The sequence below is a fragment of the Moschus berezovskii genome, chromosome 6, assembly GCF_049115385.1.
Source record: "Moschus berezovskii isolate FMDL1 chromosome 6, NW_MosBer_1.0, whole genome shotgun sequence".
NCBI lineage: Eukaryota > Metazoa > Chordata > Mammalia > Artiodactyla > Moschidae > Moschus > Moschus berezovskii.
Genome location: NC_142465.1, coordinates 48,892,959 through 48,904,804, shown reverse-complemented (window position 1 = coordinate 48,904,804; position 11,846 = coordinate 48,892,959). Strand labels below are relative to the sequence as shown.

At 37.8% G+C, this 11,846-nt stretch overlaps 2 pseudogenes; one reads left to right on the top strand and one right to left on the bottom strand.

Annotated features, from left to right (window-relative positions):
- Window positions 1–698: 698 nt before the first annotated feature.
- Window positions 699–803, bottom strand: LOC129537349 (U5 spliceosomal RNA; annotated as a pseudogene).
- A 2,517-nt stretch (window positions 804–3,320) lies between these two features.
- LOC129535842 (lysozyme C, milk isozyme-like) lies at window positions 3,321–8,924 on the top strand (annotated as a pseudogene).
- The last annotated feature ends 2,922 nt before the right edge of the window (window positions 8,925–11,846 follow it).

Below are 11,846 nucleotides of genomic sequence, written 5' to 3'. Positions count from 1 at the left end.
AGAATATTCATTTAAACAATGGCATCCCTGGGTGGCTCAGAGGGTAAAGAATCTACCTGCAATGCGGGAGGCCTGGGTTCGATCCCTGGGTTGGGAAGATCCCCTGCAGGAAAGCATGGCAACCCACTCCAGTATTCTTGCCTGAAGAATCCCATGGACAGAGAAGCAGGGCAGGCCTTAGTCTATGGGGTTGCAAAAGTCAGACACAACTGAGCAATTAAGCACAGTAAATTCCTAGGGCAAGAAGCTAACTCCCTTCAAATGATTATAAATTCTAAAACATTCCCCCTGTACTTTGGCCGGAAGTTATAAAAGAATATAAGGGAATAGTTACGTTCTTATAACTATTAAGCAAGAATTTGTTGTTATTGTTCAGTCGCTAATTTGTGTACAACTGTCTGCAACCCCATGGACTTAGTAACCTGCCCAGCTCCTCTGTCCATAGAGTTCTGGCAAGAATACTAGAGTGAGTTGCCATTTCCTTCTTTAGGTAAGCAAGAATAGTTGGATATAAATGGTGTTTCTGGCAGACAGAACAAGATAAGTTTACCCACTCAGATGGCTGAAGCCTTTTACCAATATTTGTGTGAAGACATTTTAAGGTTTTTACTTGCCTGTTTTTAACATTTATTTTTAAATGGGAGAAAATTGCTTTGCAATGTTGTGTTGGTTTCTGATGTACAACACAAATCAGCCGTAATTATACATATATCATCTCCTTCTTGAACTCAGAATTATTCTTCTCCACAGAAATTTTTAGTAAAAGGTGAAAGATTTATATGATAGGAAGAGAAGCAGAATATTACTTGCCTTTAATAGATAAAGGGGGCTGTGGATACAATTTGTGGCAGTTATGGAAGTTACAGAAATATCAAGTAGCAGTTTGCTTTTTAAAAATCTCTCTCTTTTTGTTTGTTTAATTTCCAGTCCCAAGGGTGCTTTAGCCAACCATATGGATGCTCCATTTCAAAGATATGATAAGATCAATATTTCCAAGGGACTAAGAATTGTAAGTTTTATCTAAGAAGGAAGTCAGGAACATATTTGCCTGTTATCAGAAATCTAGGATAAGTACTATAATCTTTTTTATTTTCTTTAATAGTCTGTAGATTAGTTCAATATTTTTTGTGTGTGAAGTACCGTCCCCAAATACACAAAGGTCTGGACCTAGTGGGGTCTGCTTACAGAGTAAGGGACAATAAGTCAAGCCTTTCTGTACATTTCCTGGACCTCTGTCAAAGCAGTTTCCTGGCTATCAATATTTACATAAGTTTTATACTTGCTGTGTGCCATCTGTAGTTCTCGACATTTGTTCTCTGATCTTCCCCTCTTAATTTTGTAGAAGTAATAAAGGCCCCTTATTATGTCTTTATAAAGACAAACTTTCCTGAGACCCAGTGTGGTTAGTTAGACAAAGAAAATATTGCCTTTTACTTCATGTCTTAGGGTCCTAACTAGTTACTGAGGCAAGCTTGACAGACAGCCTGCACCCCTCAAGTGGCACGAATGAGAAGGAATATTCTCACTGGTTACAAATGTTCTCAGTACATAAAACAAGACAAATAGAGATTCTTATTTTAACGTTTTTCATCCCTATGACAAATGAGAGAGACAAAGGAAAGCATGACTCTTTCTGGGAGGCTAAGAATCAATAACCATAGGTGTTGATGACCAAAGACAAATTCTCAAGAGGCATGATTCAAGATCCATTTTCACAAATATTTTTCTCCTGCCAGTGTGAATTTGGAAAGGAACAGAGAAGGAGAAATTTTTATCCTCCTCTCTTGAGTGCACTATAGACAGAGAGCTGGGAGACTGACATGGTAAGAATTCTTACCTTCTGCTGGTCTGTTGCCAATTATCCCATATCTCGTGTTCTAGCCTATCCCTGTCCATCCTCATCACTAGAAACTGTATAGGAAGAAACATGTTTCCTTTTGCCATTTTAAGGTTTTTGTTTGGGTCTCTGCATCACCGACTCTGTGGACATGAGTTTGAGTGAACTCCGGGAGTTGGTGATGGACAGGGAGACCTGGTGGCTGTGATTTATGGGGTCGCAGAGAGTCGGACACGACTGAGCTACTGAACTGAACGGAACTGAACTGAACAAAAGATTAACAAGAGAAAAGTAAACAAGTACATTAACATGTATATCTCATATATACTTATGAGAAATGCTAGTAGGCATAACTCAAAAACATGGCTAGAACTTAGACTTACAGATTATCTTAACCAAAGAACAAAATCCAGAGTAGCAACAAAACAGAGGAAAAGAATGCTAGGCTTCAAAGCTGGCAGATTGTAGGATGATAATAAATACATTAAAATCTAATGGAAGATTCTAGCTACTCAGTAAAGGTTGTTTTGTTGAGTCCTCTGGTGCTGTCTTGGGGCTGATGAGAGTCAAGGTTTGTTGGTGATTAATATCTGCACAGATTTATGTGCTGCTTTCAGGAAACTAGAGGGAAAACAGAGAAATTTTCTTGGATCTGATTCTTTTCAATTGCCTCAGCTCAAAATAATCCTTGTACCAAAGGGGAAGATTTTTGGGTGGCACATACAGTTACCCTTCTGTAAGTTTTACTGTTAAGTTCTTTTGCTTTACAATGACCCTTTATGTTCTAACATGGAAATGTGAAGTAAGGCATTGTCAGAAAGGAGTTAAGAATGTTGTTCACACGAGCTTATAGTAAAACACTGATTTATTAATTAAGAATTTACAATCAGTTCAGTTCAGTTCAGTCGCTCAGTCATGTCCAACTCTTTGCGACCCCATGAATCACCAAAAAAGTTAGTAGAGGAATCTGGTTGAACAACATGGTGTGGTGCTACATACTTATCAGAACACCAGGCAGTGTGTCATGTTTTTCTGTGGAAAAATATATATAAAATAATTTTATGTGAAAAAGAAGACAACACAGTGAAAGCACATAAAGAAATTTAATGAAAAAAAATTTAATGAAAGATTAGAGTTCATTTTCAGTTGGATAAAACATTCATTCAGTAATCTTTTTCTTTATAGTTACTCAAATTTGTAATAAAATAGGAGGAAATTCTTCTTTGGGCTAGAGTGCTATTCCCAGTTCTTCCTGAGCAAGGTCATTAAGAAATCTCATTTTATTATTTTCTTGCTGGTTAATACTTGGGATATCAGCATATTCCTTTAAACATAAGGAAGAAAACTTTGGTCAGTGGACCAAAACACAGGCCCTGCTTTCCACATGTCACCAAGGGTGGAGCCCCCAAACTCGTCAGAGAAGAGGGAAGTGGCAAGATATTAAATACCAAGTCCAGCCTGGACGTCTGGCTTCTCAGTCAACATGAAGGCTGTCCTCATCCTGGGGCTTCTCCTCCTTTCTGTCACTGTTCAGGGCAAGAAATTTCAGAGGTGTGAGCTTGCCAGAACTCTGAAAAACTTGAGTTAGATGGCTATAAGGGCATCAGCCTGGCAAACTGTAAGTTAACTATTCTTCCTCCTTCCAAATAGTGAGCCAGGTGTGGAACAGATACTAATAGAGGATGAATAATAAAAAGGGATGTTGTGTAATGGACTTTTCTTATTTCTTTGAGGTTTTGTACATTCACAGTGGTTAAAACATCAATGGTTCCTTTAGAATCAGATGTACCAGGTGAAGGAATGAGGCATGGAAGGTCAAATTCTATACCATTCTAAGCATGCCCGGTCCCACTGTACTCCTCTAGAGCCACTGAATTTGCCAGCTGGCATATGGAGGCTGACTATAAGATATATTTCAGCAGCTGAGATATGTCCGTCAAGCCCTTGGTATTTGACTCTAGCCATTTCCAGTTTGGAACTTGAGTTCTGCAAGCCTGAGTAGGGCAGTATTTTTCTCATTTTTAATCCCCCTGCCATGATGTTGGGCAAAGCTTTTTAAAAATTTCATTGAACTCTTAAAACAGGGACGAAAGGAACCTATTTCCCCTCAATCAATATCTATATAAGGATTCCTGAAATGCAGTAGGAAATGACATTTTATTATTCTGACTCTAGTTGCTGAATTATTTTTCATTTTCTTCCACAAAATTCAAGATGTGTCCTAAGGAAAAGTGACTGTGTATTTTAGTCCATATTTGTCAGTCATCACTATATTTTTCAGATTGAATTCAGACATTTCTCCTCCATAACTATTTTATGAGTAACTGGCTAGAAGGATGGATAGATGACATGGTCTTTCCTATTCTATGACTCTCTTCGGATTCTAATTTGATATCCAAATTCAACTTTAGGTATCATAAGAAATTTTTTTTTCTCCCAGAAAAAAATACTTAAAAATTTTTTTTCCTAATAAAAGTATTTTTCCATTAGCATATGCATATGCCACTAATTGGGCTTTCCAGATGGCTCAGTAAAAAGAAACCATCTGCTGATACAGGAGATGCAAGAGACGTGGATTTGAGACCTGGGTTGAGAGGATGGTATGGCCACCCACTCCAGTATTCTTGTATGGAAAATTCCATGGACAGAAGACCCTGGTGGGCTACAGTCCATGGGGTTGCAAAGAGTCGGACACGACTGAAGCAACTTAGCTCACACATATACCGCTAATGACAAAATCTGCTCAACAACTCTGTTGATTTATCTATTCTAGGCTGAATCTTACGTGAGCAAAGGGAGCAGGGAAACAGTAATAGCAATGAAGGAAACATCTATTTTAACATTTTAAAAAATATGTTACTTGTTTCTTTAGTATTAACAAATGTTTTGCTAACAAAAGAATTCTCTTAAGGGCCCTTTAACATAAAAGTGTTAAAATATTTTACAAGTAAAATACATCCTTATACTTATAAAATAAGTTGTTAGTAAGGTAGAATTAAATAGAACTAATTATGCTGTGAAGTATAAGTTATGTCGTGCTGCTGTTTATTACTAATTTTTTTTTTCAGGGATGTGTTTGGCCAGATGGGAAAGCAATTACAACACACACGCTACAAACTACAATCGTGGAGACAAACGCACTGATTATGGGATATTTCAAATCAATAGCCACTGGTGGTGTAATGATGGCAAAACCCCAAGAGCAGTTAATGCCTATCATATACCCTGCAGCAGTAAGACAAGATAATGCGGAGTGATGGCACAGGACTCACCTGGTTATACCTGTTGGGTTATTCAAAAGGTTTGTTCAAGCTTCAAAAGGTTCGTTCAAGCTTTTCCATAAACATCTTGTGGGATAACTGGAATGATCCTTTAGGTCAAGATTCAATAGAAATAAAAAGGTCTTGAAGGGCTCATCAGGGACCTTGAAAAACTCCATCTTAACTTCCAGAAACTCTTTACTTTGCTCCTCATAATTCCTTAAGAGCTGGTATCATAAAAGTTTGCTGTTTGCTAACACACAAGAGTTTCTGGAGTGACCTATCACTTTATCATAACTGGACGTGTTGACGCTTTGTGGAGAACAATGCCATGCCTCCTACTTCCTTTCTTTGTGGAGGTTTAGGGATAATTTGGTTGTGTGGGAATTTGTTTTTTTTTTCAATGTACCCTCCTTTATTGAAAAACAAAAGTATTAGTGGTTAACCAAAAAAGAGGAATATGTGTAGTCTTTTTAAAATATAACTTTTACTTTTTATTGTGAAATGTTTTAAATATTTGGAAAATTAGAAATATTAGCATAATAAACATCAATATGCTCATTGTGTACTTTTACAGTTATTTACATTTTGTCATATTTACTTATTTTATGTATATCATAAATATGGGATTGTTTGTTGAGTAATTTTAAACTGATTTAGAAATATTATGACATTTCATTTCTAAATTCTTTGGTTTGCATCTTCAAAAAATCCAGTGCCTATATAAGCATAATCATTCTAACAAGCTAATCTACAGATTTGTGTAATTGGGGTGAAAAAATATTCTATTGAGTTCCTTTTAAAGTAGAAATAACATATGAATCTTTAGTGCATAAAATATTGAAGAAATATTGCAAAACTGATAGCTATATTTTTAAATATTCAAAATCCTAATAAAAAATTAGTCTTTAAAATGTTATTTTGTATCCAGTTAATTTAGTTTATACAAATCTTTTACATTATAGATTAATCTGTGATCACTGAATAGAAATTCTTACTACCAAAAGATGCGTGAGCACTGCTAACTTTTGGTATCCATATCTTCTTTCAGAATCTACATCACTCATGTAAATGAATTAAAGCTATATTATGCACATTTGTATCCACATACAAACATGTAAGCAATGTGTTTCAACATAAAAGAAATTGTACTAAATTTACAGCTTCACAATTTGCTCTTTATTACACAAAACTATTTTTGTTAACAAATACCAGTCATTATTATTTTTTAAGATGAATAGACTTGCACTACGTAGATATTCTTTAATTTATCAATCCACTTCTTTACTTAACATTTCTTTGTTTATTTTTGGCCGTGTGAAGTCTGAGTTGCACAGGCAGGATCTTCACTGTGCCATGCAGGCGTCTCTCTAGTCGGGATGTGCAGGCTTAGTTGCCTTGCAGCATTTGGCATCTTCCTTCCCCCACCAGGGATTGAACCAGCATCCCCTGCACTGGAAAGTGCACTCTTAACCACTGGACCACCAGGGAGTCCCTCAGTCTGTCTCTCACTGTTAAGCACTTAGGCTGCTTCCATTTTCTCCTTTTATATTAACTGCTATGAAACATCTTATACACATACCTTTGGGTACATACTATGATTTTTTAATGATAAATTTCCATTAGAATTGCTGAGCAAAAAACTCTAGACCTGTTTCTGCTTGTTTGTTTTGTTTTTACACTGCCTAGTAAAAAGAGTCCCTTGTATCACATTAGTTAATAGTTCCTGAACATCCACTGACTTTGGTAAATGAGAAACAGAGGGCTTTATTTCATACCAAAGGAGATGGAATGAAGAAAGAGTTTTCTTCCAATATTCACACACATACATGGACTCTTAAAAAATAATATTAGTTGTTCTTTCCTCAGCCTAAGAGAAAGCTGACTGAACCTAAACTTAAAATGAAAGTTCTATGAAGATTGTTTTCACTTCTCACCACTTCTTTTTCAGCTTTGCTGAAAGATGACATCACTCAAGCTGTGGCAAGTGCAAAGAAGGTTGTCAGTGATCCACAAGGTGTTAGAGCATGGTATGTTTTTTTTCCCCTTTCCAGTTTTACTTAGATGTAATTGACATATAGCACTGTAAAAGTTTAGGGGATACAGCATAGTGATTTGATTTATAGTCATCATGAAATGATTATCACCATAAGTTTAGTAAGCATCGATTATCTCATATGGATACAAAATTAGAGAAATAGAAGAAAAAAATTCTGTGTGGGATGAGAAGTCTTAAAATTTACTCTCAACATTCTTTACATACATCTAACATATAGCATTGTTAGTTATATGTATCATGTTGTATACTGTATTATTGTTGTTTAGTTCCTTTAGGACCCCATGTACTGTAGCCCACCAGGCTCCTCTGTCCATGGGATTTCCTAGGCAAGAATACTGGAGTAGGTTGCCATTTTACTTCTCCAGCGGGTCTTCCTGACCCAGGGATCAAACTTGTGTCTCCTGCACTGCAGCTGCAATCTTTTGCCACTGAGCCACCAGGGAAGGTCTGTTGTACGTTGCTGCTGCTGCTAAGTCACTTCAGTCGTGTCCGACTCTGTGTGACCCCATAGACGGAAGCCCACCAGGCTCCCCCCTCCCTGGGATTCTCCAGGCAAGAACACTGGTGTGGGTTGCCATTTCCTTCTCCATTGTGTGAAAGTGGAAAGTGAAAGTGAAGTCGCTCAGTCGTGTCCAACCCTTAGCGACCCCACGGACTGCAGCCTACCAGGCTCCTCCATCCATGGGATTTTCTAGGCAAGAGTACTGGAGTGGCTTGCCATTGCCTTCTCCTCTGTTGTGCTTTACATCCCTACTATCGTCTTATAACCGGAAGTCTGCAGTACCTTCCACTGCCTTTGTCCAGTTCCTCACCCCTCACCCACCCTCAAGCCCCACTCTGGATCACCGCAAATCTGACCACTTTTCTATGAATTTCTTTGTATGTTTGTGTTTGAAATATAACGGACCTACAACACTGGGTAGATTAGTCTTTAGAATAAGACTAATCTTAGTCTTTAGTTCCCGTTATAGAGCACAGTATGTGATAAGCACTAAACAGTAGAGCTGATTCATCCCGCTGTTATGAGAGAAGTGAGGGAATATTCCCAAAGACCATGGTAAAACTGCAGCTTTCCGTTCCGTCGCTCAGTCGTGTCCGACTCTTTGCGACCCCGTGGACTGTAGCCTGCCAGGCTTCTCCGTCCATGGGATTCTCCAGGCAAGAATACCGGAGTGGGTTACCGTTTCCTTCTCCAGGGGATCTTCCCGACCCAGGTATCGAACCCGGGTCTCCCTCATTGGAGGCAGATGCTTTAACCTCTGAGCCACCTAGATTCATGCTAAACAGTGCCTTATATAGAAACAATATTTTACCAGATTCAGAATCTTACTCTTTTACTACTCAATTATTTTTTAGGGAATTTCTAGAGGCTTTAAGAATCTCCACACAATACCAATACCTTGTCATATCTTGAAATTAGTTTTGGAATTAAGTAAATGTGGACTGCACTTTGCAGTGCTGTTGTGGACTGCACAAAACTCAGCATTTGTGTTCAGCATTCTGTGCCCTAGTGAAGGCTTAGGGGAGACGTGAAGTCCTTGGTATACATATCTCCAGTTAAACAGCAATACTTGCAACTGTCTCTAAATTGTATTTCAAGTGTTGATAAACTATTTTGTTCTCTCAAAGGATTTGAAGTATCTATAACACAATGAAGATATGTTTCAACCTTCTTACCATATGTTTCATCTTTTTCTATAGGGTGGCATGGAGAAACAAGTGTCAAAACCAAGATCTCAGGAGTTATGTTCAGGGTTGCCGAGTGTAACAGTGGATTTTTCACTTCAGCTCATTTTGTCTCTTTTTTATATTAAGGAAGTAATAGTTGAGTAAAAGATTACACGACCACTCTTCAAACAAATTATGTTTTTATAAAAGCAGGAGCATGAAGTCTTTCTTCTGAGAGGCTTGATGTTTACCTCACGTGTTTATTGTTTGATATTAGATCTACAACATTTTTCAGCTTGCTAACAGAATTAATGCTGGTGAATATTTGTCTAAAATCTTCATTATCAATGTATCTCTAGTACATTCAGTTCTTAATCAAAGAAATAACCCAGACTTAATCTTGAATGATACAAGTGCGCTCCAGTATTCAGCAAAAATATAATGAGTATCTTTAAGCAAATCGATCTTAGCAGAGTCCCACCTGTGTAGGCATGCGAACCTTCATCTGTTCAGTCAAAAGGAGCAGAACGTCAAATGGCTAAAAATGAAAACAGCCCAAATCAAGAAGCTTGTCTTCATACAGTGTGGCCTTTGGTTTAAATGTTTTAGTAGAAACGTTGTATTTACACAGCTTATAAAAAATAAACTCACAATTTATACATCAGTCTATTTTAGACTTTGTTAAGAACTCATTTATGCATCTTGCTGATCCTGAAGGAATATAAAGAAGGATTAGATGAGCTGTTGATTTTCCTTAGTTTTATTAGCTTAAATTCATGCATTATGACTAAATTCAGAGGCAGATGAGTTTGCAAGCATTGAATAAATTGCTATTAAACAGATATGAAGTTATGTGTGTTGTAAAAAATTTTTTTTTTTTCATTAAAAGCTTTGCAACTCATACCTTGTCTTTTCTTTGTTTAGAGCCATTTAATGCTTCTGAAGAAATACATGTGCATATATTTGGGAAATAATGATCTGACACTTATTTCCTAAATCCTCACCTGTACTGGAACAGCTGGATATTGCTAGAGAAATCCATAAGCATGCTGACATATCTCACTTAATTAAAAAAAATTTTTGGCCACATTGTACAGCCTCAGGGATCTTAGTTCCTCAACCAGGGCTTGAACCTACCCCCTGAACAGTGAAAGCATGGAGTCCTAACCATGGGTGTTTGTGTTAGTCGCTCAGTCATGTCCACTCTTTGCAACCCCATGGACTATATAGCCCGCCAAACTCCTATGTCCACGGAATTCTTCAGGCAAGAATACTGGAGTGGCTTGCCATTTCCTTCTCTAGGACCTAACCATGGAACCACCAAGGAATTCCCCTCACCTTAAATTCAGAAACATCAATTTATACGGGCCCTCAAGTCAGCCTACTCATCTTAGTCACTTCTCTGCAATCTTTCTGTGTTGGTGTCCCCACTCACCAAAATGACGGTCACTAATCTTTTTTTTCTTTTCTTTTTTGACTGTCACTATTTACTTCTCTCTTTTCAAAGTCCCAGCACATACGCCCAACCACTGGCTTTCTACACCTGCACTCACTAGATCGAACCTCATTTTACACTGACAGAACAGAAGCAACTCATGCAAACTTTTACCCTCCTGGCCAGCATAACAGAGTTCACATCTTTCCCTGGGCCACCTTCCCTTCCTTCCCCTTTATCACTAGGATGAAGGGCTTTGCTCCAGCCAGTGGCAGTGTCTCCACATGCGGCCCATCACCATACTGCCCTGGTAACCTTGCTTGTTACATAGACCTCTCCATGGGCTCTACATAACCCTCCAACTACAACATCATTCTCTGCTCCCTTTCCAGTAACACTTCTGGGATGAGATATCCATATGCACCCACTCCACGTCCTCACCTCCCTTTGTCGTTTCATCTCTTCTTAATCTGACTGCTGTCCTTACTCAGCTGAAAATGGCTCCAACAAGACTCCTTCCAGGATAGCTTGGGGCCAATTCTAGTGATAATTGTTTTCTGTTCATCCTACTTGATCTCTCAGTAGCATTTCACAGAGTGAACCACTTCCTATTTCTGAAAAGTTTTTCTTCCTCAGCTCTCCTTTATATTCTGTCTCATTGATGGTTCCTACTCAGCTTTTCTTGGCTGGCTGTTTCTCTGCTGACTGATTTTTAAGTGTTGCAGTATCCCAGGGCTCAAGCCTGTAACTATTTGATACAGGTTTTACTTATTCTTTTATTTATTCTTTTTGATGAAATATAACTTTCAAAAGAATAGTTTTTCCCACTTTTTAAAGAGACTGAAATAATCTCAATCTTTCCCCAAATTTGCAAATACAGTACAGCATTTTATGTTTTCTGAACAGTTTGAGAATACACTATCAACATGGTGCCCATGGCTCTGAATCCTTCAGTGTTTAACTCCTACAGAACCTCAAAACATCATCCAAATCATGAGGTGAACACTGACAAAATTAAGATCACCTAGTCATCAGATCTATGCAATTTCATCAGTTGTTCCATAAACCCTTAATTAAAAGTTCTAATTCAGAATCACATTTCATATGTGGTTGTTATGTTTTCCAGTTTCCTTCTTCTTCATCTTTTCCATGACTTTTATGACCTTAACCCTTCTGATGACCTCAACCACCTGTGGTGTAAAATGGCCTAAGGTTTTTCTGATAGTCTCTCGAGTAGATTAGGTTATGCATCTTTGGGAGGGATGACACAGATGTGATATTGTGCCCTTCTCATTGTGTCCTTTCAGGTGACATGCAGTTTTGAAGTGTTCTGTTATGGATGATGTTCACATTGATCATTTGATTAAGGTGATGTCTGCAAGTCACCTCCACTGTGAGGTATTTGGGAGAGGATCCTCTGAGAAATTTGAGAAATTTTCTTCCTCATCAAAATGTCAGTTTTTACATGTACTTATTATATCAGTATAGACCCCTGGCTTCCTACTTTATTCCAATTATAATGAGTCAAAATCAATTGCTATAATTTATTTTGATGTTCATGTTGTTCCTTATTTTTCTCTTTTCAGA